The sequence below is a fragment of the Amblyomma maculatum genome, chromosome 7 (assembly GCF_055883805.1).
Source record: "Amblyomma maculatum isolate TAMU_Amacu chromosome 7, ASM5588380v1, whole genome shotgun sequence".
Lineage (NCBI taxonomy): Eukaryota > Metazoa > Arthropoda > Arachnida > Ixodida > Ixodidae > Amblyomma > Amblyomma maculatum.
The window spans coordinates 32581398-32608741 of NC_139350.1; the positions used below are offsets into that span (position 1 = coordinate 32581398).

General features: G+C 45.9%; 1 pseudogene; it reads right to left on the reverse strand.

The window, feature by feature from the left end:
* Nucleotides 1-1245: 1245 nt before the first annotated feature.
* On the reverse strand, nucleotides 1246-8848 carry LOC146182922 (uncharacterized; annotated as a pseudogene).
* Between the last annotated feature and the right edge of the window lie 18496 nt (nucleotides 8849-27344).

A 27344-nucleotide genomic window follows, 5' to 3' on the forward strand; every position in this document is an offset into this window, starting at 1 on the left:
GGAGGGGGGGGGGAGCCGTGCCTCTGCACCGGGTGCGGGTGACCCTAGCGACACCACTGGGTAAAAGAGTGGTCTAGCTAGCAACATACTTTGGCACATATGGCTGCCTCTGAAAGGGGCATGCACTTGCTATCAGGAGTGTATGGTAAAATTGTGTCCATTCTAGGGAATGGCTGATGCCCATAAAGAAGGAAGAGAAAAGTAAATGCCGGAGAATTGCAAGTAGCTGCTGGCAACTATCGGGCATATAGTTACTTTGTAAAGATGGTTGTCTCAGAAAGCTAAAGGTGATATTTGCTGCAGTGTTTAGCGAGGTGGAAATGGCGCTGATAATGGACGCAAGCCACTTTCCGCTGCTCCACAGGTATATCAGTTATGGTAAGAGTCGAAGTGAGGATCTGCTGCTAAGGGACATACCACAGCTTTGGGAAACCAAAATGTGGGCCTCACAGTAGGTGTATAGGCTGGTCATAAAATGTTAGAACTGCGGTGTAGGGCACAGGAGCAATGAAAGGAACGAGGTGAGGAGCATGAGCTCCATCGTATTATTCTTGAATGGCCCACTGCAACACCAGCACCAGGTGAGAGGCTGTCATTACACAGGGACACCCTAATACATAGCCGGCATGCAACTTTGTCCCTAATAGACTGCTTGATCTGGCTATGTGAGGCATAGAAAAAACTTCAACATAAGCATTCCCGTGTCATTATTTCAATTCACTGCAACGTGCCTGCTAGCTTCATAGAACGACAATAAACAATATATCAGTAATTACACTTTAACTTTTCATGCACAGAGTGACCTAAACCTACTTTTGACATCTGGGCTATCATTTGGTCATTTAAACTGAAGCATTAAAAGAAAATATAATTAACTTATAGGTTGTTTAGCAATAATAGAAGCGTATCATGTGGTGAACCACGTACACTAGCAAGATGCTATGCATCATTACAGAAAAGAAAACATATGCAACTAAAGTTAGGTGTCTGCATTCCTTTTAACTGAAGCCGACATTATCATCGTCTGCAAAGAAGGTTCACTCAGATGTGCTAGGCATTGGGCGGTCATGCAGTTCATAACGTGACCTGCACACTTCCACGAGATCTGATATGTTGATGACCTCATAAGCACTTGTGAGGGGAGGTGGCAGGGACAAGGTTCACTCAGATGTGCTAGGCATTTGGCGGTCATGTTGTTCATAACGTGACCTGCGCGCTTCCACGAGATCCGATATGTTGACGACCTCATAAGCACTTGTGCGGGGAGGTGGCGGGGACAGCAGCCTGGCTGTTTGAGTCCATTTCTTCCTGCACAGCACAGAGGAGGCGACCCACATACCCTGCAAGAGCACATAAAGACACAAATGTTTTGAGCAAGCAGAATAAAATGGAAGCATAAACCAATTAGTCAGTCTTACAGTTACTTCCTTTACTGGCTTCGTGTCGCACAATGAATTATCAATTAATGATCACGGCCCCTCCAGATATTGTGCGCACTAGCCAACTAGGCTAGAGTTGAAAAGCATCACAGCCTCCTGGGTCATTTTTACCTCAGCATCGAAATGACAGCCAAAACCTGCTTGCAAAAAAAGATTACATCCCGCATAATGACCTGTGAGGGAGAAAAGGTGTGCATTCCTTTGTTGGCGAGCATGGATATAGAGAACAATGCTATCTGATAGTTACTGAAGTTAACCTAGTTAAACTTGCACAATAAGTTACTAGCATGTTCAGTTAGGTTTCGGGTTGTGTTGAGGCTATGTACAGACCATGAGTGATGCCACTGAGGAAGGCTCCAGATTATTCTTCAATCACAAAAAAATAATTAATCTGGTGCATTTTATGCGCACTGAACTGATATTGCACAGCGGAGAGGCATTTTAATTTCTTTTATTTTAAAGTGCAGCTGTCTTCAACGCGATATAATCCTTCAGTATCAGGCCCCATTAGACAAAACAACTGTACTCACTATCTTTGCCAATTTTCCAACCTTCTGCTAGTGCACAATAATGTGTACAATGAAAGGAAGTGTAATATGTAATACTTTTATAAAACAGTTATATTATTCAAGCATGGCAAACTGAGAAGAAATGCTCTACAAACCATAAGTAGGGGCTTCCTTGATGGGGCACACGGTGACCTCCCCTTTCCTCGCTTTTGGATACCTCCGCTGCCATCGCCGCTCTCCACTTTTTGTCACCGAGTGACTGTTGCCAGCATTCTCATTATGATGTAGAGCCGACAGGGCAGTCCTATAAAGTGTCATATAATGCACCGTTGTCTAAGTTCCAAGCGGAGACAGGGCAACAACATATAATTACAAATGAAATGGTAACATTGAGAGAAAAAAGAACAAAAGGAAGAAAATATAAGCAAAAACATGCATATTTTTCATCCTGTTCTTTTGACCAAGCTGCTTGTTTTATTGTTATTGCTGTGGCATGAAAATTGTCACCAACAAAGTTTTTAGGCACAAGCCTCTTAGAACCATGACACTGCTAAGGCCATTTTGGCAAGGTTGCTTGATGGAGCCACAACACCCACACCTGAAAATATGCACAATGAAAACTGCATTAAAGCAACTCATGCAGACCGTAAAGTGCAGGATATAAATCAGGATGCACTGTAAACAGAGGCATCCGATTCACAGTAAAATTCAATTTTTTAGGGCTTTCTAGAGGTTTGTTTAGCTTTGGCTCAATCGGAATTCCGTGGCCTGCTCGTGGAACTGTAGCAGCACTCTGTAGAAAATGAAAGCACCAGATGCCACTTAATGTTTTGGGGACCTCTTGAATAACATGAGGGAAGGGGGGGGGGGCTCATGTTATTCAAGAGGTCCCCAACACATTCATGGCTGAGAACTGCATTAGACCATCTCCATCAATATGTCCCTAACCGAACCTAATAATACTAAACACTTGCCTGAAAAATAAAGTGATGTGTAAGGAAGCTGAACTTGCAGCATACACCAACCATGAGTGTTACAGGTGACAAAGACAAGATGCAGAAAGAAACAAAACATGTTTCAAAAAGGAAACTAATGGTTTAAACACTAAGAAAACTATTGGTTAGAGAATAGCCTCCTTCATTTCACTGCAATAAATACTTTTCCCTTTAAGAGAGCCAGCAGTTATTTTTGCCCAACTTTTTCAGAGTGCCTACTGCATTAAGGGGACATATGTGGCCCGCTTTCTTAGCACTTCTAATTGGTGTGGCAGGTTTGAAATAGTGCAGAGAGCATTCTTTTGCTATAAATCATGAGGCCACAGTTGGAACTGTAATAATTACAAAGAATTCATGTTAGCCAAGGCTTGAAAGGCAGCTGGACCTTGATTGAGCAGACCCACCTTGCTTGCATTCCATGATATGAAAAGGCATAAGCCTATGGTGCAAACCGGTTTATGACTGCATGAAACGATTCCACACCAAATGTTTGCTGGTGGGGTGACAACTGCCGAATGTCATTCAGGAGACGCTTGCAGTTCAAGAGGCGGCAAAGTTTGTTGAATGCATCTGAGTCTGAAACAATATATGCAATAATAACAAGACAGATCTGAGTACCAAGAAACTGCAAGGAAGCTTGCATTACCACAAAAACAAGCTAAATGTCTGTTTTCATAACTGAGTGGTTTGCCTCTGCATAGGTTCATTTATGACTGTAAAGGGTACACTTTTGCTCAGATAAAATACAAGAAATGCTCAATGCATATTAAGACTTCAACACAATGACATGCAATAATGTTTGAAATTAGTCTATATTTCAAGGTTCTTTTCTCTCGGCCTTGTTAAACTTTCTGAATGTTAAATCTATAATTAACAAATTCAGAGATTAGTGATTGAATCTTTCATGAACCATTCCAACATAACTAGGCATCTATTTAATTTATAACAAGCAATTTAGCTGTTCAATATCATTCTAAATTCTATGAAGATGATGTTAATACTTAGAAACAGCACCTGGATAAAACCACTTTCGTGGTTGCAGTTGGCAATGCTGGCACCTGTCATACAGGCCACCGTGGCCATGGTGCTTATTCTGCACGTGGTTCAGCAGACTCAGCCACACATGGACAGCCAGGTCTCCACTGGCAGCACCAGCACTCGCCGCAAAATAAAGGTGATTGATTATGGACTTGGTCCACAGCCCAATCAGTTCACAATGTGCGGAATTTGAGGCGGCAAGAAGCTTTTTCCTCAGCCCTGGAAAGAGAACATGGGTATCCCTGAAAGTGACGAAGCATGTTGTCTTTGTGTTAAGTGCATTCTTCTGCAACTGACCTTTGAGCACGTGCCATGTATCAAAGAGATGAGTCGTCTTCGCCCGGTTGGTCCGAAGGTACTTTCGTACCTGAGGATGACGATCAGTGACTATTTCGTTGATTGTAATCCCATGGCTATCCAAAGAGGCCAAGGCCCTCTTTAGGCCCTCCAACTCCATGTTGCCACTGCAAGTGACTTCAGTAGACTGTAAGAAATTGTATATTTAAATAATGAGCTAGACTTCTGGAAAGAAAACTGTAGTCAAGACTAGTACAAAATGATTCCTGTTCCAATAAACATACTGCTGTGACAACTAGCCCACCAGAAAACAAATTTTTCGACAAACAATTCGTGGCAGACAATTTTTTTTATCTGCTTTGAAAGCCACCATGAAAAAACAAACTTTTAGTCGTGAAGCATGGTATGCTGCACATTTTTTTAACACTGACTTTTCCTTCCATACTACTAGCCTGATTCCAGACGTTACTAGAAACATAGGCCATAAACATATTAGCATGTATATGCCATACTTACACCATATTCCCTAAAATAATAAATGCAATACACGTTGTGGTTTTTCAATCATACTGCTGGCTGTTCTTTCTCATACTTTCATCAATTCTTTCTATGATTACTTTACTTCAAACAGCAAATTCAAATTAATCAGAAAGCATGAGTGGCTGTTGCCTCCCTTAGTGTGGATCTCATAATGAGCCTCTCATTTCTCTACATTTATTTGCTTATGTGCCTGCTGGGCTGAACAAACACCAGTAAAGGTGATGAGTTATCTTAACATCTAAGAAAAATGATGGGTATGACTAATGGTTAGGTACTTAGAAGAGTTTGCTCTCACCTGCACAAGCTGGACATCAATGATTTTATTGTCAGATGTTTCGAGCAAAGAGTATGTTTCATATTTGGCACTATAGCCTGGGGAGTCCGCTCGGCTGTCCCCAGCAAGTTTTGCCCCATTGCTCCTCACTTTCAGTGCGTCGAGCAATGCCGCCCGCTCCTCTTGCCACACCTTGGGTAACAAAACAACACCATATGCTTTGCAACATGCTTGTAATAGAAATGAAACCTTTTTGTTCCTGACTTTTGTTTGGTCAGAAATACATGTTTTCTGAGCAATGCATGCAAAAGTTCACCACAGGTTCGGCTCACAAAATCTACACACCTTCTGCACCGCTGGAAATAAGAGGCGGCTCTGTATGCGGTCATACGTTCGCCTGCTAAAGCAAGCCACTCCAGCATGGCTGAACAAATGGAGGGCCTGAGTAGAGCTGTACCCTGCAAACAGAATTGCTGCGGCAATCGCAACATTTCCGCACAGAAAGTTTTTTTGCCTTGGCTGGCTGAACCAAGTACAGCGGTGACCCTCCTCACATGTTGTTGTGATGACGGCCATTGAGCTAGACACCTGAAAATTAAAGAAAGCTTGGAATAATGAACCAATGCAAGCCTGTGGCTCCTTCAAATACACACGCTATGACTAGCACTGCTCTCATTTCAAAATTATTATTCAAATGAGGCTTGATAACAGGAAGTGGAAGGAAACAATTTCGGAGACATTTAGATCAATGTAATCTTCCTGTGACAAGGACACAGTTAGTGCCACTTTGAATGAATAACATTGACATTTAGTGTTATTCCTGCAGTTTCACATGGTGAATTTTAGGGCTAGTAGTTGCAGAGTGCCCTCACATCGTGGTGAGTTTGGCAATCTCACTTCATTTGGTCAGGCTAAAGAAGGAAATAAATAAGTAATAAATAAGTAAATAAATAATAAGTAAATAAGTAATTAATAAGTAAGTAAGTCTCAACATCAGCACACCCCTATAAGGTTATAATATACATTTTTGAAATCGCAATGTCTTTAAAATTTTCGTCTGATTTCTTGACTGTGTATTTGAATGGCCATCTCTTTTAAGTCAACACAAAATATAGTGCCCACGTCTTTACAGCTGCTCTCACTGCCAGTTCTTTTGAGCACAGTGTTAGCTACAGCAGCAGCAATGGCAAAATCATTCACTTGTTGTTACTAATCAGTCAAGCCATAGCATGCTTAGATAAAAACAAACTGACGAAAACGAAACAATCACGTGAAACAACCCCTGGGTTCACCTGCTGCACAAAAAGTCACTCAAAAAGATACCTCTTTGCTTGAAAGAGCAAGAGAAGTCTTGCTGACACACTTATTGTCCGTTGAAATAAAATATGATTCAACCATCTCTCTCGTCATCTTTGTGGCGATACAAAATCCTAACCTGGTCAAACATAGGAGTGCACTTCTCCTTCTTCATTGTTTCACATGATTGGCAATGTGAGACCAGAAATGTTTTGTCCTTGCCACTTTCCAAGTTGTTCTTGTGTTCCAGTAGTCTCTTGTTAATACATCGTCCTGTTTGTCCTGTATAACAGGCTCCACGTAGCTTCCTACTTGTACGGACACTTACACTCACTATGCCTTTTGTACTTTGCAACACATAACTTTAAGAAGCAGCCAGGAATGACAAGTAATGAAAGCACAGCTGGGCATGAATTTCGCTATGATAGCTTGCTTACCTCCAACATAGGTTCAGCAGGAAGATGACACATGCTGCAGAACCTGAACAACTCCAGGAGACATCCCTCGTATACAATGAATTTCCTGTTTAGACAGGCTTCATGAATCGACCTGTAAGCCAATGTACTTTGTCAGTTCACTATTCGATAACTGTTTTCCTCTCTCAGGCTCATTCTCTGCAGACAGTTACTTCATTATGGTTGGGGTGCCATCGTGCTTGATGCAACAATGTTTCTTCTACAAGATGGATGACTGTAGTGCTTGTTTTACGAAAATGTTTGTTTTTTAAATTGGCTTTTCGCTAACTAGAATGAATTCTTGTATAAACAAAAACAGAAAGGAGGACGAAAGAACTAGTTATAACACATGCAAATCTGCAACTGAAGTTTTGACAAAAGATGATGTGGAACGATGATCTATACAAGTGAAAAGTGTGCAGTTGTGGGCATGATCTCATAAAGGCTACAATATGATATGTGTAGTGCAGGCAAATAATTTCCTATCTCAATTTGCAGAATGAAGTTGCAGCTTCATCTCTGCTGCACTTGCAGAAAAGGTTACTGCTGCCATGGCAGGTAGTCCAGGGTAAGCAACTCCAGCACTTACGCTGCTGTGTTGTCCAGTGAAGGCCGGTTTGATTTGTCGTTAGGGTCATCAACAAAATCAAGTGAAGGCTCCGAGGCTAGAGGCGTGGAGCACAGTCTGTCTCCATTTATGAATGGCAAAAAGTCATCAGCATCAAGTTCTGTCTGGCATTCTGTAAAAGCATCGCATGAGCACCTATGTTATCAAAATTCACTTCTTCAGATGACTTAGCTTGCTAAGGAACTATGGAACTGAGCACAAGACTGCACGCTTTATATCAGAATATAGGTAGTGAATGCATACACACCAACTTAATTCCTTGAGTTGTCAGTCTGAGTTCCAAAGGATCTGGTTCTAGGTTTAATCTCTACTTGAATTGACTTCATGGCCACTTGTGCCTGAACTTGTGTCGCTATACTTTTTTTTTTTTGACACAGAGCTGCTTGGGCATTGTGTAGTCGTGCCTGCATAATAAGGCGATATCAACACATATGCAACCATTAAAAAAAAATCTACTCCCAAGCTCTTTGAATTCAGGTTAACAGTGATCCTCTGATAAGGTGACACGAAATGCAAATTTCACTACAGTCCACACATGTACTGCATGTACTGAATGTCACCTTGTTACTATCTTTTTTTTAACAGAGGTCATAATCGCCCCTTGCCATCATATATGCAAAAAAAAAAAAAATAAAACACTCATGTTCAGCTCTTCGCATGAGGTGACGCGACAGACACGTGCCTGGCATTGCGACTCCATGAGCTGCCTTATACAAATTTAGGTACAATAATTGATCTATTAATTGAAATATCTGAACAAAATGCGTACAAAGGTGTCAAATTGCTCAGATTGCAACAAACCGTGCTTGCTGATGCAAAAAGTACGGTGTACAAAAATAAAAACAAAATTTAAAAAATTGAAATAGCGAAAAAACGTCGTTCATGTGTGCAAAACACAATCGCGTCATAAGGCGGGGCTTTTTCTTTTTTTTTCTTCTTCTTTTACGCCGCCTCTTTATACCGCTGTAAACACTCCAGGTCTAGAAATGCATGCCAACTTCAACAAAATCCACGCGCAGCTACTGTTGCGATGTGTTACACCGCGCGAGCGCCCAGGCAAGCGCTATCGCGATGTGTAGAAGGGGGCCGCCAATGCTCGCGTGAAAGCGAATGACATACCAGCACTTGCCAACTCGGACACCAAGTTGCAGTCGTCAACTTGCAAGCTGGAAGTACTGCTGTACGAGTCGACGTTCACCTGCGTTTTTTGTTCCAATTAGTGGTCAAACACGGCATACACGCTGCATGAAAATTGCTGATTGATCTACAAACCTGATGCTTCGCATGTTTCGGCGGTCTTGTGTCGACTTCAGCGCTGGTGGTGTAGAGAATGCTGGGCACGTCGCCAGGCTTCAAGCGCGACTGTTTAGTTGTCATGCCGAACTGCACCATTAACTTCGGGTTGAAGTTGTAGGATTGCGGCGTGAAGTGAAGCGAGCAAATTCTACTCCCCTTCCTCGGAATCCAATCTGCGCGTCCGGACGTGCGAACAAAGTCTACCCAAGCTTTGCGTTGCGCTTCATCGCGGGGAAAGCCGTGGAACACAATCGCTTCGCCTGTTTTGCTCTGGCAGAAGTCTACAACACAGTTATGAGCCATGTTTAGCTTCAAACGCGTGAGAGGCACTCGTGCGGAAAGCGAGCAGCAGCGTGTACCTCCACGAGCAAGCACAAATGAAACAGACAGGATGTTAGTGTGTCGTCACTGTTCTTTGCTCTGGCAACTCGACGTCATGGTTGTTTGATGGCGTCATGCTGTTTACCTTTGATCACGTTTTCGTCACAATGATGTCGCTGTTGATGGATTTTGAAAAACGGGTTGTTTGCCTGGCTTGTGTTTAAAATCAAATTAAAATATCTTCGCGGCAGCGAAAGAGGTTGGCATTGCATGGGTAGCATCTCTGTATATCTGGGAAAGCAATCCCATCTCTTCAGACGCTTCGAAAATTGGTGTCTATACTCCTTTAATGAAGATTCACAAGCCTTGCATTACGTCATGTTTATGCCTTTCCGGCGTTAACAATGACGCGGTGTTCTCCACTGTATGTGGGTTCATGGTGATCGCAGTAGCACTAAGAATCGTTTTTTAGACCTCTCGCTCTGGAGGGCGTGCATGCGGTGATCTATGACCGTCAGCAACACCCACGCATCGCGCGCTCATCGTCGCGCCTTCAGCGTTCAATGATCATCAGTGTGCGTCGGCTGCGTGTGGCCCGGGGTAAGAAGCGTGGTGATTGCGGTGCAGTGGAGACATTGGAGTCCATGCTGCTTCGCTGTACTGCATCCGCAGAGCCACGTCGCGAGATGCTCATGGCTTATACGGTGCGTGACCCGAACGCTCCGTGTGACGTACGCTGCCGGGCGTCCCACACCGGCTACGTGCGCGCGGCTATAAACCCATGTAACTATTTTTTAAACAGTTGTAGTGGCCTCTCGCGCGCAGGCATTTGTGGACAGTGCTTGGACACTCCCACGCGAGCAAAGCGACCTCGTTGACCTTTTGTATTTTGTAAATAATATACAAACTACAACTACTCCCCTCTGTACTTCCCTTTACTATCCTCTCCCTATCCCCTTCTCTTTCCCACCGGCCGCCGCTTAGGTGCTTCAGCTTTTTAGATAGCAGTTGCCGCGGCTGGCAACACTTTTTACCTCGTTTTTTGATTATTGAATAAAAACATGATAAATAAAAGGGGGTACTGCGCACAAAAATACAAGGACAAGAAGTGAGCACCACAAGCGCAGATTCGCGACTGATTTTATTTGAAAAAACACACCTTATATGGCTTCAACGTGTCAAGTCACACAATAAGCGCAGCCTAAAAACCTGCCTTCATTCTCATACAATCTGACTGATGGGTCACTTACGCAAACTTCAAATTCCTTCTCTATACAGAACGCCTCGGCCAACTCACGTGCTACCTGGTAACGGCTCCTCTTCAAAACTTTAGTATCTGCTAACAAAGGCAGGCATGCCTTATCGCGTGTAGCGTCTGGGCATGCGCCACAGTGGAGGGATAAATTTGACCACCTGATTTCATCGAAAGCTGTTCTTTTATGCGATCATTCAAACAGCGGCCTGTTTGTCCGATTTAAGCCCTGCCACAGGTTAGGGGGCTCTCATAGACAACACTCATCAGACAGCTGACGAAACGAGTGGCTTGACGCAGACCGCCTTACTCCTCCCTTTTAGACATAATCCGAGTACACAATCAGGCCATCTTGAACGGGGCTGAAAAAAAACCAACGTCACACCGTAGCGCGGCACACCGTACAATGTGACAAAGCGCTACAGTGTGCCGGCGTTTTTTTTTTTTTTTTTTTTTTTCAGTCCTGTGCAAGTTGGCCTCATTGTGCCCTCGGCGCTTTGTATAAAGTAGAAAGGTGAAGTCTGCGTAACTGACTCAACACTCAGATTGTATCAGAATTAAGGCAAGCCTCTAGGCTGCGCTTAGTTTGTGACTTGACAGGTGGCAGTTATGTAAGGTGTGTTTTTCAAATAAAATCAGTCGCGTGTCTGTGCTTGTGGTGCTAACTTCTTGTCCGTGTATTTTTGTCACAGTACCCCTCCCTCTCCCTTTTACTTATCATGATTGACCGACTCGCCCAACAACGCTCTCTCTTAATAATAAACCACTATCACCACCACCTCATTCTTTAAGTCCACACTTTACTTACTGGAGGTGCATCCCTTCCTCAAGAAAGGATTTCGTTATTTCTGATTCAATCGTTCCGAAACCATATAATGAAAATTATCCCTAATGAATACCTGGCACTATCAAACTTAAAGCTGAAAAACCGATGTGGACTGATTACAGAGACAGAGCAAGCAGATTACGTGCTTCCAGGCCCCCATATTCGCGGAGACAGTTAATTCAAGAAGATCAAGTAGAATTCAAATACTGCCCACTTGTGTGTTACCGGTTGGTTTTATAAGCTTATAAAATTGTGAGAACGTTAGGCAATGAGCTTTTTTATTTTTTCTAATAGCGGGAAATCACCCTAGCAGTCCTTGCGAACGTAATTCCTATGAATCAAGTTCACTCGAAGTAGGGTGAACGGTAAAACCTAATATTTTAAAAAAAAAAGAACTGGTAGATGTACGAATGAAATGTCTCGAGAGCATGCAGAAAAAAAAGTGTGTCAATTGTAGACATAACTGCTAAGCAGTTTGTCGCAACAAAAGTTCTGGGCAACGTTTATGCATGCACGTTTCATTACTAGGTACATCAACATAATAGCTAAAAGGACTGCTGGGCTAGGCACGTCCTTCAAACTTTCTCACTTAAAACCCAAATTCCCAGACCCAATATCTATAGCCCCCCCCCCCCCCCCCCCCCTCCCTGTTTTCAAGAAGCGTTTAACGTTTGGGCGTATTGGTCAGACCATAGTGTGGACCATATAGCCTCCTTTATACTATGGCACGGCCGGTCTCGAGGGAGAGCGCGCTTCTCTTCTCTTACGGCCTCTCCAATGAGGTCTGTTTCCACCGCCTGCCGCGCCTCGATGGGGTCGCCACCGCCCCACTGCTGCTCCTCCGCCACAGCCGTTCACGCGCAAGGGAAACGCGCGCTCGCTTTTAGCTTCGCCCGCGTCAGTTGCAACCGGAAGGTCCTGACATTTCGCCCCTTATGGTTTATGCAAAGGCCGTAATCAGCATTGAACATTTATCGTGTACGAGGGATAAAATACAGTCAACAATCCGCTCACGCGCGCGCGCGCCTTCGTCAGTGCGGCCGTATGTGCACCGTCGAATGAAGCTTCGGGTACACTTCAACATGTTTTACCCCTACGTTTTGTACAAAAATAAATTTACCAGGTTATGCAATGTACCTTTGAAAGCTGCAAACAGGTGCAGCGCGACTTGACGGGAGTGCATGGTGAACTGCTGGGTGGAGATTCTGTCAACCGCTACCGTTTTCGTTTAGATCAGAAGATGGCACCGGCAAAAATTCATGGCGCGTCTCAGATTCAGAGTAAACAACAAAATTTACTCATATAGTAAACATTTCCCTTGTCTAGTGGAGTGGACTCTTCTAGCTTCGTTCAAAACGTATCAGTCGGTTGAAAGATCGGAGATGTATATGTAGTCTCGCGACTACATTTAATCAAGGAATCGGGCATAAACAGTTAAGCAGAATCGAAAAGAGCGGCAAACAATAAAAAAATTGTCCTTCAAAGATACACATTGCACTACATATTCATCAATTCATCAAAATGCGACCTGCATCTAGAAAATTCAGTCTCAAAATCTTCCTGCACGGCTTGTGCACATAAGGAGTTGGCCTCTCGGTCTTCTCTGTCGCTTTCCTGGTATAAATAATTGAGATGAAGAATTCTGAGAAATTTTTGAAATATCAAAGAAGCGGACCTAATAACATTGCTGTTGTCAATTCCTTTCGGGCAACTCAGAGTTGAATTCTGAAATGCTGACTGAATCAGGATCTTAAGTACTTCGAGAACATTTGTGTGTAGTAGGTGCACGGCAGCTTTTTCGAAAAAAAAAAAAAAACTTGTCCAATAGGGCAGCAAGCTTTGGCTTTGGATAATGCAGTCCACTAGAATATTGTCCTCGGTGAAGAGTGTACTACATATGGGGCTGCTTCTTTCGCTAGTTTCAAAAAGAATAGCGCAAGCGTCACACCCGAAGTCGATTAACTAAACGATATATCCAGCGACGTAAGGTAAACCGGAATATGTGACAGTGGGAAATGAGATGGTAGGAGATGCCATCACTTCCTTCAGTGCCTTGATTTTGCTCTCAGATGAAACGTCCGTCTTGGCAATGTAGTCATGTGCCGCTAGCTGTTACGGCCCGCGCATCTAGCATATGTCGTTCCTTTCCGCACATTAACCTTACTTTCCCGAAGAGAACCTCAATGGGTCGCTATATAGGGCTTGAAATGAGTATTCAGTGAGAGTGTCCTTCTTTAACGCTTTAGAAGTTTCTTGCATACTTTCGATATAGCAGGTGAACTCATTTGTAAGTCACTGCATCGAGTATCACCTTCATCATTTATTGGCCTCTTTTTACCACTTCGAGCACAAGTGGTGTCATGAATATCAAACCATTTTTGATTGTTTTCATAATAACTTAATATCATATAAAATGTTATTAAAACAATGTTTATTTGCAAAATTAAAATAATGTTTATAGTACCACACATTGGCTAATATATGAATTGTAATAACATTTAAAACTCAACCCTACAACGTTTACTTTGACTGTTATATTAATACTTTATATCATGCAAGCATTTTGCAATTTACATTACATTTTTATGAAATTATTTTCATGTTCGGTGCTACATGGATGGTTTCGCATCTAGCGCTGAAAGACGGTTATGCTGTTGCAGACGAGTTGCTGTCATGTTAGCCTTGAAGAAGCTTCGATGAGATCACTGCTCATTCAGTTTTTTTTTTGTTCCTATTCTTGTACAGGCTTTGGAAAAATTCGGATTAAAATGGACAAACGTAGCCACCATGCCGCAATGTATGCCATGCTTGTCGAACGTTTGCTGAACGAAAGTGTTTTTTATATCCGTTCACGTGTGTAGAACGTTGACGACATGCGTCTGCAGCATCTTCCTTCTGTGTTCTTTTAATTTCGGGGCTGCACTCACCACGAAACTCACGGGCGACAGCGCGAAACCAGGCAAAAGCCACCCGCCGCCGCTGAAGTAGACGCGGAGCGAACAGTGAGCAGGTCGCACCCCTTGCGGCGACGGAGAGCTTAACTCAAGGAGAAACGTTCCCATTGTTCCCGCGGCGATTGAGAAGGCCGTAAGAAAAGGCGCCCGCTCTCCTTCGAGACCGGCCGTGACTATGGTCCGACATACTCGACATGAAAGGCTCGGCAGAAAGAGAACACTGTCCTCCTCTCTCTCTGCCAAGTCTTTCATGTCAAGTATTCCCGTTTTCGCCGCCACATATATGCGCCGCGGCCGTTTTAGGCATATCCATCCCTTCTTACAGTCTGCTTCACGCCGCGTCGTCAAATCTGATTGTAATTTTCCAAGGCATCTATTTATCGTTCAGAGCAGACAACACGCTGCAGTCGGCGCTGTTTGTACATGAAAGAACAAGTTTTTTTTTCTGTTAGGCTGGCTGCGGAAAGGACCATTCGCAGTTTGAAAAAACTACTGATAACAAGCATGGCTTAAAGCGTTCCCGTCGCAGCAAGAAAAAGAAAACATACAATAAACCGGTGACGACGACAAATCGCAGCATTTCCCGGAGGACCGCGACGGTGGGGAGCCGACCACGCTTGTTCCGTCTCTGCTGTGCCGAGCGGGGAGAGGGCAGACAAACCAGGGACCGCAGTAGGGGCAGTAGAACGCCGAAACAGCACAAGAAGTCAGTCGTCTGGGGAGCTCATTTCCCCGACTGAATTTCCCGGAACTCGAGGTCACACACCTGCCTTGGGCTTTCTTAGCTCTGGGGATCTCTGCCCCTAAGCACGCTATTAAGCTAGACAACTTGGCGGCGCGCCTTTGCATTCTGCCAAAAAGGGAAGAGTATTCCTTGTCACCCCTGCTGGCGCCAGGCAGGATTAAGACTTGAATGCGTCGCTACCTTCCTAGTGCGCTGGTATGGAGGCGCCACTGCTCCGGAACAAGTAGCGCCACCTCCCGCCGGCGCACCCATATGTGGTATGTCTGCTCGTCGAAGAGATGCGGCGGAGTGAACGCGAAGTCTACTCTTCTCGGCAGAAACCTTGTGAGAAGAAAACTTTTGTCGGTCATTTCCTGCCTCGTGTCACACGCGTACATAACAGACACATGTACCATGTGTGCGTGTTGAAAAATAAACCAAAAACAAAGCGAAGAAAGCCGCTACCCATTCATGCCGTCTGGTAGAAGGCCGCCGGCGCTTTGGGCGCAGCGCATCGTCGGCGCGCGAGCGCTTCTGCTGGCGGCTCTACGGTTTTTTTATTTTACTTTGAAGTAGAAATTCGGAACCCGAACAATATGGCACTTTGAAAGTAAGGAGATAAATAAACTAAAACTAAGCCAGTGTGCAATGCGCAGCACTGGCTTTTCCCCTCGGTGGCAGTGTATGTGGAAACGGCATGCTAGACCCCCCAGAAGCGACAGCCGAGAGCTGGGCTCCGTTGGTCAATAGAAAGGCGAACCCCAGGTGGTCGAAATTTCCGGAGTCCTCCACTACGGCGTCTCTCATAGCCTGAGTTGCTTTGGGACGTTAAACCCCACAAACCATCCATCCATCCATCATCAGCCTGATTATACCCACTGCAGGGCGAAGGCCTCTCCCATATTTCTCCACTTAACCCGGTTCTGTGCTAGCTGCATCCACTTGACCCCTGCGAACTTCTTAATCTCATCCGCCCACCTAACTTTCTGCCGCCCCCTGCTACGCTTTCCTTCCCTTGGAATCCAGTTTGTTACCCTCAGCGACCATCGGTTATCCTCTCTTCGCCCTACGTGTCCTGCCCATGTCCATTTCTTCTTCTTAATTTCCACTAGAATGTCGGTAACTTGAGTTATTTCTCTGACCCACTCTGCACGCTTTCTATCTCTTAATGTTACCCCTACCATTTTTCGTTCCATAGCCCTCTGGGTTGTCCTCAACTTAAGTAGAACTCTCTTGGTTAGCCTCCACGTTTCAGCCCCATAGGTGAGTACAGGCAAGATGCAACTGTTGTATACTTTCCTCTTGAGCGATACCGGTAAGCTGCTAGTCATAATCTGCGAGTGCTTGCCAAATGCGCACCATCCCAATCTTATTCTTCTTGTTATTTCCTTTTTCATGGTCCGGATCTGCGGTTACTACCTGTCCTAAGTAGACATATTCGCCTACTACTTCCAGTATTTCGCTACCTAATGTAAACTGCTGTTCCTTCCCGAGGCTGTTGAACATTACCTTAGTCTTCTGCATATTGATTTTCAAGCCTACCTTTCTACTTTTTCTGTCTAGGTCATCAATCATTATTTGCAGTTCATCCCCGGAGTTGCTTAGCAAGGCAATGTCATCAGCAAATCGCAGATTACTGAGGTATTCTCCATCTACCCTTATCCCTAACTGCTCCCATTCCAAGTCTCTGAATACTTCCTCTAAACAAGCTGTGAATAGTACTGGGGAGATTGTGTCTCCTTGCCTAACACCTTTCTCTATGGGAATTTTGTTACTTTCTTTATGCAGAACTATGGTTGCTGTGCAGCCACTATATATATCTTCCAGCACTTTCACGTACGGCTCGTCTACCCCCTGATTTCGCAATGCCTGCATCACCGCCGCCCACAAACCAAACCAAACCAAAAAAAAAAAGAAAAAAAAAGAAATCACGTCTTCCCCAGGACGGGACGAGCAGGCTGTATATGGAGATGTACCCTAAGGCGTCGGGCCTCGCGTGCACGTGCTTTTTCGGCGCTCGGCAGTTCTACCGTAGTTTTTATTTTCTACTCGATGCGTCGAAATAAGTGGTGACGGTTCAGTGCGCGGAAAAACAGCCATAGCTGAGCAAGCTCCACAGCGTGTGCTATTCGGGGGATTTCGCGTGATCGGGAATGTTGAGACTTGATTTAAGACTTGGTGCGCGGTCAGAAACTGTACGAAGCCAGCACGTGCGTGGAGTGCGCGGGGAACTTCACAGTGCAGAAGGGCCCTCGGATATCTTCAGAAAATGCGCAAACGAAATGAAAACCGCCTTCTACGACGTCAGCTTGAAGGTAAGTTTTATTCGGCCCTTTCGGCGTCTCTTCACCACATATGTAATTCATTTTTTTTTTGTATGTAGTTGTTGGCAAACCCACGCAATATCACGGATGCCTTGTTGCATCTGCAAGGCCGGGTGCCACTGTTAACGACACATCGCTCTCGTATGATTTCCAAGGAAACCGCAAAAAGAAACAACAACTTGATTTTCGATTGCCTCCCGACGTTTTTTTTTAACTATTATGACACCCGTAAACACAACAGCAGATCGAGCTGCTAGTTTAAAAGGACGTTTTCTCTTTGCGGGGAGCCATGAACGTGTGTCAAGTCAGCAAGCGCGCACTCCTGCAATGTGCTTCGCTCTCCATGTCGTGCTTCTACGTCTTTTACGTCAGGCTAGGCTTCCCAAAAGCGAGCACCGAGAACAGCTGGAAACTATCATTAGGAAGTCGTTAGAAAAAAAAAGAAAAAAAAGCTCCCGTTGGGCAGGAAGGCTCCGCGCTCTCTACAACACAGGCTGTGTCCGAAGACCTGCCAGCGCTGGTTACAACAACTTTTAGTAGTTGTTACAACTTTTAGAGCTCGAGTTGGGTCCAGAAGTAAAAAAAAAAAAGGCTCCCGTTGGGCAGGAAGGCTCCGCGCTCTCTACAACACAGGCTGTGTCCGAAGACCTGCCAGCGCTGGTTACAACAACTTTTAGTAGTTGTTACAACTTTTAGAGCTCGAGTTGGGTCCAGAAGTAAAAAAAAAAAGGCTCCCGTTGGGCAGGAAGGCTCCGCGCTCTCTACAACACAGGCTGTGTCCGAAGACCTGCCAGCGCTGGTTACAACAACTTTTAGTAGTTGTTACAACTTTTAGAGCTCGAGTTGGGTCCAGAAGTAAAAAAAAAAAAAAAAGGCTCCCGTTGGGCAGGAAGGCTCCGCGCTCTCTACAACACAGGCTGTGTCCGAAGACCTGCCAGCGCTCGTTACAACAACTTTTAGTAGTTGTTACAACTTTTAGAGCTCGAGTTGGGTCCAGAAGTAAAAAAAAAAGGCTCCCGTTGGGCAGGAAGGCTCCGCGCTCTCTACAACACAGGCTGTGTCCGAAGACCTGCCAGCGCTGGTTACAACAACTTTTAGTAGTTGTTACAACTTTTAGAGCTCGAGTTGGGTCCAGAAGTAAAAAAAAAAAGGCTCCCGTTGGGCAGGAAGGCTCCGCGCTCTCTACAACACAGGCTGTGTCCGAAGACCTGCCAGCGCTGGTAACAACAACTTTTAGTAGTTGTTACAACTTTTAGAGCTCGAGTTGGGTCCAGAAGTAAAAAAAAAAGGCTCCCGTTGGGCAGGAAGGCTCCGCGCTCTCTACAACACAGGCTGTGTCCGAAGACCTGCCAGCGCTGGTTACAACAACTTTTAGTAGTTGTTACAACTTTTAGAGCTCGAGTTGGGTCCAGAAGTAAAAAAAAAAAAAGGCTCCCGTTGGGCAGGAAGGCTCCGCGCTCTCTACAACACAGGCTGTGTCCGAAGACCTGCCAGCGCTGGTTACAACAACTTTTAGTAGTTGTTACAACTTTTAGAGCTCGAGTTGGGTCCAGAAGTAAAAAAAAAGGCTCCCGTTGGGCAGGAAGGCTCCGCGCTCTCTACAACACAGGCTGTGTCCGAAGACCTGCCAGCGCTGGTTACAACAACTTTTAGTAGTTGTTACAACTTTTAGAGCTCGAGTTGGGTCCAGAAGTAAAAAAAAAAAAGGCTCCCGTTGGGCAGGAAGGCTCCGCGCTCTCTACAACACAGGCTGTGTCCGAAGACCTGCCAGCGCTGGTTACAACAACTTTTAGTAGTTGTTACAACTTTTAGAGCTCGAGTTGGGTCCAGAAGTAAAAAAAAAAGGCTCCCGTTGGGCAGGAAGACTCCGCGCTCTCTACAACACAGGCTGTGTCCGAAGACCTGCCAGCGCTGGTTACAACAACTTTTAGTAGTTGTTACAACTTTTAGAGCTCGAGTTGGGTCCAGAAGTAAAAAAAAAGAAAAAAAAGCTCCCGTTGGGCAGGAAGGCTCCGCGCTCTCTACAACACAGGCTGTGTCCGAAGACCGGCCAGCGCTGGTTACAACAACTTTTAGTAGTTGTTACAACTTTTAGAGCTCGAGTTGGGTCCAGAAGTAAAAAAAAAAAAGGCTCCCGTTGGGCAGGAAGGCTCCGCGCTCTCTACAACACAGGCTGTGTCCGAAGACCTGCCAGCGCTGGTTACAACTTTTAGTAGTTGTTACAACTTTTAGAGCTCGAGTTGGGTCCAGAAGTAAAAAAAAAAAAGGCTCCCGTTGGGCAGGAAGGCTCCGCGCTCTCTACAACACAGGCTGTGTCCGAAGACCTGCCAGCGCTGGTTACAACAACTTTTAGTAGTTGTTACAACTTTTAGAGCTCGAGTTGAGTCCAGAAGTAAAAAAAAAAGGCTCCCGTTGGGCAGGAAGGCTCCGCGCTCTCTACAACACAGGCTGTGTCCGAAGACCTGCCAGCGCTGGTTACAACTTTTAGTAGTTGTTACAACTTTTAGAGCTCGAGTTGGGTCCAGAAGTAAAAAAAAAAAAAAGCTCCCGTTGGGCAGGAAGGCTCCGCGCTCTCTACAACACAGGCTGTGTCCGAAGACCTGCCAGCGCTGGTTACAACAACTTTTAGTAGTTGTTACAACTTTTAGAGCTCGAGTTGGGTCCAGAAGTAAAAAAAAAAGGCTCCTGTTGGGCAGGAAGGCTCCGCGCTCTCTACAACACAGGCTGTGTCCGAAGACCTGCCAGCGCTGGTTACAACAACTTTTAGTAGTTGTTACAACTTTTAGAGCTCGAGTTGGGTCCAGAAGTAAAAAAAAAAAAAAGGCTCCCGTTGGGCAGGAAGGCTCCGCGCTCTCTACAACACAGGCTGTGTCCGAAAACCTGCCAGCGCTGGTTACAACTTTTAGTAGTTGTTACAACTTTTAGAGCTCGAGTTGGGTCCAGAAGTAAAAAAAAAAGGCTCCCGTTGGGCAGGAAGGCTCCGCGCTCTCTACAACACAGGCTGTGTCCGAAGACCTGCCAGCGCTGGTTACAACTTTTAGTAGTTGTTACAACTTTTAGAGCTCGAGTTGGGTCCAGAAGTAAAAAAAAAAGGCTCCCGTTGGGCAGGAAGGCTCCGCGCTCTCTACAACACAGGCTGTGTCCGAAGACCTGCCAGCGCTGGTTACAACAACTTTTAGTAGTTGTTACAACTTTTAGAGCTCGAGTTGGGTCCAGAAGTAAAAAAAAAAAAAGCTCCCGTTGGGCAGGAAGGCTCCGCGCTCTCTACAACACAGGCTGTGTCCGAAGACCTGCCAGCGCTGGTTACAACTTTTAGTAGTTGTTACAACTTTTAGAGCTCGAGTTGGGTCCAGAAGTAAAAAAAAAGGCTCCTGTTGGGCAGGAAGGCTCCGCGCTCTCTACAACACAGGCTGTGTCCGAAGACCTGCCAGCGCTGGTTACAACTTTTAGTAGTTGTTACAACTTTTAGAGCTCGAGTTGAGTCCAGAAGTAAAAAAAAAAGGCTCCCGTTGGGCAGGAAGGCTCCGCGCTCTCTACAACACAGGCTGTGTCCGAAGACCTGCCAGCGCTGGTTACAACAACTTTTAGTAGTTGTTACAACTTTTAGAGCTCGAGTTGGGTCCAGAAGTAAAAAAAAAAGGCTCCCGTTGGGCAGGAAGGCTCCGCGCTCTCTACAACACAGGCTGTGTCCGAAGACCTGCCAGCGCTCGTTACAACTTTTAGTAGTTGGTACAACTTTTAGAGCTCGAGTTGGGTCCAGAAGTAAAAAAAAAAAAAAGGCTCACGTTGGGCAGGAAGGCTCCGCGCTCTCTACAACACAGGCTGTGTCCGAAGACCTGCCAGCGCTGGTTACAACAACTTTTAGTAGTTGTTACAACTTTTAGAGCTCGAGTTTGGTCCAGAAGTAAAAAAAAAAAAAGCTCCCGTTGGGCAGGAAGGCTCCGCGCTCTCTACAACACAGGCTGTGTCCGAAGACCTGCCAGCGCTGGTTACAACAACTTTTAGTAGTTGTTACTACTTTTAGAGCTCGAGTTGGGTCCAGAAGTAAAAAAAAAAGGCTCCCGTTGGGCAGGAAGGCTCCGCGCTCTCTACAACACAGGCTCTGTCCGAAGACCTGCCAGTGCTGGTTACAACAACTTTTAGTAGTTGTTACAACTTTTAGAGCTCGAGTTGGGTCCAGAAGTAAAAAAAAAAAAGGCTCCCGTTGGGCAGGAAGGCTCCGCGCTCTCTACAACACAGGCTGTGTCCGAAGACCTGCCAGCGCTCGTTACAACTTTTAGTAGTTGTTACAACTTTTAGAGCTCGAGTTGGGTCCAGAAGTAAAAAAAAAAAGGCTCCCGTTGGGCAGGAAGGCTCCGCGCTCTCTACAACACAGGCTGTGTCCGAAGACCTGCCAGCGCTGGTTACAACAACTTTTAGTAGTTGTTACAACTTTTAGAGCTCGAGTTGGGTCCAGAAGTAAAAAAAAAAGGCTCCCGTTGGGCAGGAAGGCTCCGCGCTCTCTACAACACAGGCTGTGTCCGAAGACCTGCCAGCGCTGGTTACAACAACTTTTAGTAGTTGTTACAACTTTTAGAGCTCGAGTTGGGTCCAGAAGTAAAAAAAAAGGCTCCCGTTGGGCAGGAAGGCTCCGCGCTCTCTACAACACAGGCTGTGTCCGAAGACCTGCCAGCGCTGGTTACAACAACTTTTAGTAGTTGTTACAACTTTTAGAGCTCGAGTTGGGTCCAGAAGTAAAAAAAAAAAGGCTCCCGTTGGGCAGGAAGGCTCCGCGCTCTCTACAACACAGGCTGTGTCCGAAGACCTGCCAGCGCTGGTTACAACAACTTTTAGTAGTTGTTACAACTTTTAACGCTCGAGTTGGGTCCAGAAGTAAAAAAAAAGGCTCCCGTTGGGCAGGAAGGCTCCGCGCTCTCTACAACACAGGCTGTGTCCGAAGACCTGCCAGCGCTGGTTACAACAACTTTTAGTAGTTGTTACAACTTTTAGAGCTCGAGTTGGGTCCAGAAGTAAAAAAAAAAGGCTCCCGTTGGGCAGGAAGGCTCCGCGCTCTCTACAACACAGGCTGTGTCCGAAGACCTGCCAGCGCTGGTTACAACAACTTTTAGTAGTTGTTACAACTTTTAGAGCTCGAGTTGGGTCCAGAAGTAAAAATAAAAGGCTCCCGTTGGGCAGGAAGGCTCCGCGCTCTCTACAACACAGGCTGTGTCCGAAGACCTGCCAGCGCTGGTTACAACAACTTTTAGTAGTTGTTACAACTTTTAGAGCTCGAGTTGGGTCCAGAAGTAAAAAAAAAGAAAAAAAAGCTCCCGTTGGGCAGGAAGGCTCCGCGCTCTCTACAACACAGGCTGTGTCCGAAGACCGGCCAGCGCTGGTTACAACAACTTTAAGTAGTTGTTACAACTTTTAGAGCTCGAGTTGGGTCCAGAAGTAAAAAAAAAAGGCTCCCGTTGGGCAGGAAGGCTCCGCGCTCTCTACAACACAGGCTGTGTCCGAAGACCTGCCAGCGCTGGTTACAACAACTTTTAGTAGTTGTTACAACTTTTAGAGCTCGAGTTGGGTCCAGAAGTAAAAAAAAGAAAAAAAAGCTCCCGTTGGGCAGGAAGGCTCCGCGCTCTCTACAACACAGGCTGTGTCCGAAGACCTGCCAGCGCTGGTTACAACAACTTTTAGTAGTTGTTACAACTTTTAGAGCTCGAGTTGGGTCCAGAAGTAAAAAAAAAAAAAAGGCTCCCGTTGGGCAGGAAGGCTCCGCGCTCTCTACAACACAGGCTGTGTCCGAAGACCTGCCAGCGCTGGTTACAACAACTTTTAGAGCTCGAGTTGGGTCCAGAAGTAAAAAAAAAGAAAAAAAAGCTCCCTTTGGGCAGGAAGGCTCCGCGCTCTCTACAACACAGGCTGTGTCCGAAGACCTGCCAGCGCTGGTTACAACAACTTTTAGTAGTTGTTACAACTTTTAGAGCTCGAGTTGGGTCCAGAAGTAAAAGAAAAAAGGCTCCCGTTGGGCAGGAAGGCTCCGCGCTCTCTACAACACAGGCTGTGTCCGAAGACCTGCCAGCGCTGGTTACAACAACTTTTAGTAGTTGTTACAACTTTTAGAGCTCGAGTTGGGTCCAGAAGTAAAAAAAAAGGCTCCCGTTGGGCAGGAAGGCTCCGCGCTCTCTACAACACAGGCTGTGTCCGAAAACCTGCCAGCGCTGGTTACAACAACTTTTAGTAGTTGTTACAACTTTTAGAGCTCGAGTTGGGTCCAGAAGTAAAAAAAAAAGGCTCCCGTTGGGCAGGAAGGCTCCGCGCTCTCTACAACACAGGCTGTGTCCGAAGACCTGCCAGCGCTGGTTACAACAACTTTTAGTAGTTGTTACAACTTTTAGAGCTCGAGTTGGGTCCAGAAGTAAAAAAAAGAAAAAAAGCTCCCGTTGGGCAGGAAGGCTCCGCGCTCTCTACAACACAGGCTGTGTCCGAAGACCTGCCAGCGCTGGTTACAACAACTTTTAGTAGTTGTTACAACTTTTAGAGCTCGAGTTGGGTCCAGAAGTAAAAAAAAAAACAGGCTCCCGTTGGGCAGGAAGGCTCCGCGCTCTCTACAACACAGGCTGTGTCCGAAGACCTGCCAGCGCTTGTTACAACAACTTTTAGTAGTTGTTACAACTTTTAGAGCTCGAGTTGGGTCCAGAAGTAAAAAAAAAAAAGGCTCCCGTTGGGCAGGAAGGCTCCGCGCTCTCTACAACACAGGCTGTGTCCGAAGACCTGCCAGCGCTGGTTACAACAACTTTTAGTAGTTGTTACAACTTTTAGAGCTCGAGTTGGGTCCAGAAGTAAAAAAAAGAAAAAAAAGCTCCCGTTGGGCAGGAAGGCTCCGCGCTCTCTACAACACAGGCTGTGTCCGAAGACCTGCCAGCGCTGGTTACAACTTTTAGTAGTTGTTACAACTTTTAGAGCTCGAGTTGGGTCCAGAAGTAAAAAAAAAGGCTCCCGTTGGGCAGGAAGGCTCCGCGCTCTCTACAACACAGGCTGTGTCCGAAGACCTGCCAGCGCTGGTTACAACAACTTTTAGTAGTTGGTACAACTTTTAGAGCTCGAGTTGGGTCCAGAAGTAAAAAAAAAAAAGGCTCCCGTTGGGCAGGAAGGCTCCGCGCTCTCTACAACACAGGCTGTGTCCGAAGACCTGCCAGCGCTGGTTACAACAACTTTTAGTAGTTGTTACAACTTTTAGAGCTCGAGTTGGGTCCAGAAGTAAAAAAAAAAAAGGCTCCCGTTGGGCAGGAAGGCTCCGCGCTCTCTACAACACAGGCTGTGTCCGAAGACCTGCCAGCGCTGGTTACAACAACTTTTAGTAGTTGTTACAACTTTTAGAGCTCGAGTTGGGTCCAGAAGTAAAAAAAAAGAAAAAAAAAGCTCCCGTTGGGCAGGAAGGCTCCGCGCTCTCTACAACACAGGCTGTGTCCGAAGACCTGCCAGCGCTGGTTACAACAACTTTTAGTAGTTGTTACAACTTTTAGAGCTCGAGTTGGGTCCAGAAGTAAAAAAAAAGGCTCCAGTTGGGCAGGAAGGCTCCGCGCTCTCTACAACACAGGCTGTGTCCGAAGACCTGCCAGCGCTGGTTACAACAACTTTTAGTAGTTGTTACAACTTTTAGAGCTCGAGTTGGGTCCAGAAGTAAAAAAAAAGGCTCCCGTTGGGCAGGAAGGCTCCGCGCTCTCTACAACACAGGCTGTGTCCGAAAACCTGCCAGCGCTGGTTACAACAACTTTTAGTAGTTGTTACAACTTTTAGAGCTCGAGTTGGGTCCAGAAGTAAAAAAAAAAAGGCTCCCGTTGGGCAGGAAGGCTCCGCGCTCTCTACAACACAGGCTGTGTCCGAAGACCTGCCAGCGCTGGTTACAACAACTTTTAGAAGTTGTTACAACTTTTAGAGCTCGAGTTGGGTCCAGAAGTAAAAAAAAGAAAAAAAAGCTCCCGTTGGGCAGGAAGGCTCCGCGCTCTCTACAACACAGGCTGTGTCCGAAGACCTGCCAGCGCTGGTTACAACAACTTTTAGTAGTTGTTACAACTTTTAGAGCTCGAGTTGGGTCCAGAAGTAAAAAAAAAAACAGGCTCCCATTGGGCAGGAAGGCTCCGCGCTCTCTACAACACAGGCTGTGTCCGAAGACCTGCCAGCGCTTGTTACAACAACTTTTAGTAGTTGTTACAACTTTTAGAGCTCGAGTTGGGTCCATAAGTAAAAAAAAAAAGGCTCCCGTTGGGCAGGAAGGCTCCGCGCTCTCTACAACACAGGCTGTGTCCGAAGACCTGCCAGCGCTGGTTACAACTTTTAGTAGTTGTTACAACTTTTAGAGCTCGAGTTGGGTCCAGAAGTAAAAAAAAAGAAAAAAAAGCTCCCGTTGGGCAGGAAGGCTCTGCGCTCTCTACAACACAGGCTGTGTCCGAAGACCTGCCAGCGCTGGTTACAACAACTTTTAGTAGTTGTTACAACTTTTAGAGCTCGAGTTGGGTCCAGAAGTAAAAAAAAAAGGCTCCCGTTGGGCAGGAAGGCTCCGCGCTCTCTACAACACAGGCTGTGTCCGAAGACCTGCCAGCGCTCGTTACAACTTTTAGTAGTTGGTACAACTTTTAGAGCTCGAGTTGGGTCCAGAAGTAAAAAAAAAGGCTCCCGTTGGGCAGGAAGGCTCCGGGCTCTCTACAACACAGGCTGTGTCCGAAGACCTGCCAGCGCTGGTTACAACAACTTTTAGTAGTTGTTACAACTTTTAGAGCTCGAGTTGGGTCAAGAAGTAAAAAAAAAAAAGGCTCCCGTTGGGCAGGAAGGCTCCGCGCTCTCTACAACACAGGCTGTGTCCGAAGACCTGCCAGCGCTGGTTACAACAACTTTTAGTAGTTGTTACAACTTTTAGAGCTCGAGTTGGGTCCAGAAGTAAAAAAAAAAAGGCTCCCGTTGGGCAGGAAGGCTCCGCGCTCTCTACAACACAGGCTGTGTCCGAAGACCTGCCAGCGCTGGTTACAACTTTTAGTAGTTACAACTTTTAGAGCTCGAGTTGGGTCCAGAAGTAAAAAAAAAAGGCTCCCGTTGGGCAGGAAGGCTCCGCGCTCTCTACAACACAGGCTGTGTCCGAAGACCTGCCAGCGCTGGTTACAACAACTTTTAGTAGTTGTTACAACTTTTAGAGCTCGAGTTGGGTCCAGAAGTAAAAAAAAAAAAGGCTCCCGTTGGGCACGAAGGCTCCGCGCTCTCTACAACACAGGCTGTGTCCGAAGACCTGCCAGCGCTGGTTACAACAACTTTTAGTAGTTGTTACAACTTTTAGAGCTCGAGTTGGGTCCAGAAGTAAAAAAAAAAGGCTCCCGTTGGGCAGGAAGGCTCCGCGCTCTCTACAACACAGGCTGTGTCCGAAGACCTGCCAGCGCTGGTTACAACAACTTTTAGTAGTTGTTACAACTTTTAGAGCTCGAGTTGGGTCCAGAAGTAAAAAAAAAGGCTCCCTGTTACAACTTTTAGAGCTCGAGTTCGGTCCAGAAGTAAAAAAAAAAAAGGCTCCCGTTGGGCAGGAAGGCTCCGCGCTCTCTACAACACAGGCTGTGTCCGAAGACCTGCCAGCGCTGGTTACAACAACTTTTAGTAGTTGTTACAACTTTTAGAGCTCGAGTTGGGTCCAGAAGTAAAAAAAAAAAAGGCTCCCGTTGGGCAGGAAGGCTCCGCGCTCTCTACAACACAGGCTGTGTCCGAAGACCTGCCAGCGCTCGTTACAACTTTTAGTAGTTGGTACAACTTTTAGAGCTCGAGTTGGGTCCAGAAGTAAAAAAAAAGAAAAAAAAGCTCCCGTTGGGCAGGAAGGCTCCGCGCTCTCTACAACACAGGCTGTGTCCGAAGACCTGCCAGCGCTGGTTACAACAACTTTTAGTAGTTGTTACAACTTTTAGAGCTCGAGTTGGGTCCAGAAGTAAAAAAAAAGAAAAAAAAAGCTCCCGTTGGGCAGGAAGGCTCCGCGCTCTCTACAACACAGGCTGTGTCCGAAGACCTGCCAGCGCTGGTTACAACAACTTTTAGTAGTTGTTACAACTTTTAGAGCTCGAGTTGGGTCCAGAAGTAAAAAAAAAAAAAAGGCTCCCGTTGGGCAGGAAGGCTCCGCGCTCTCTACAACACAGGCTGTGTCCGAAGACCTGCCAGCGCTGGTTACAA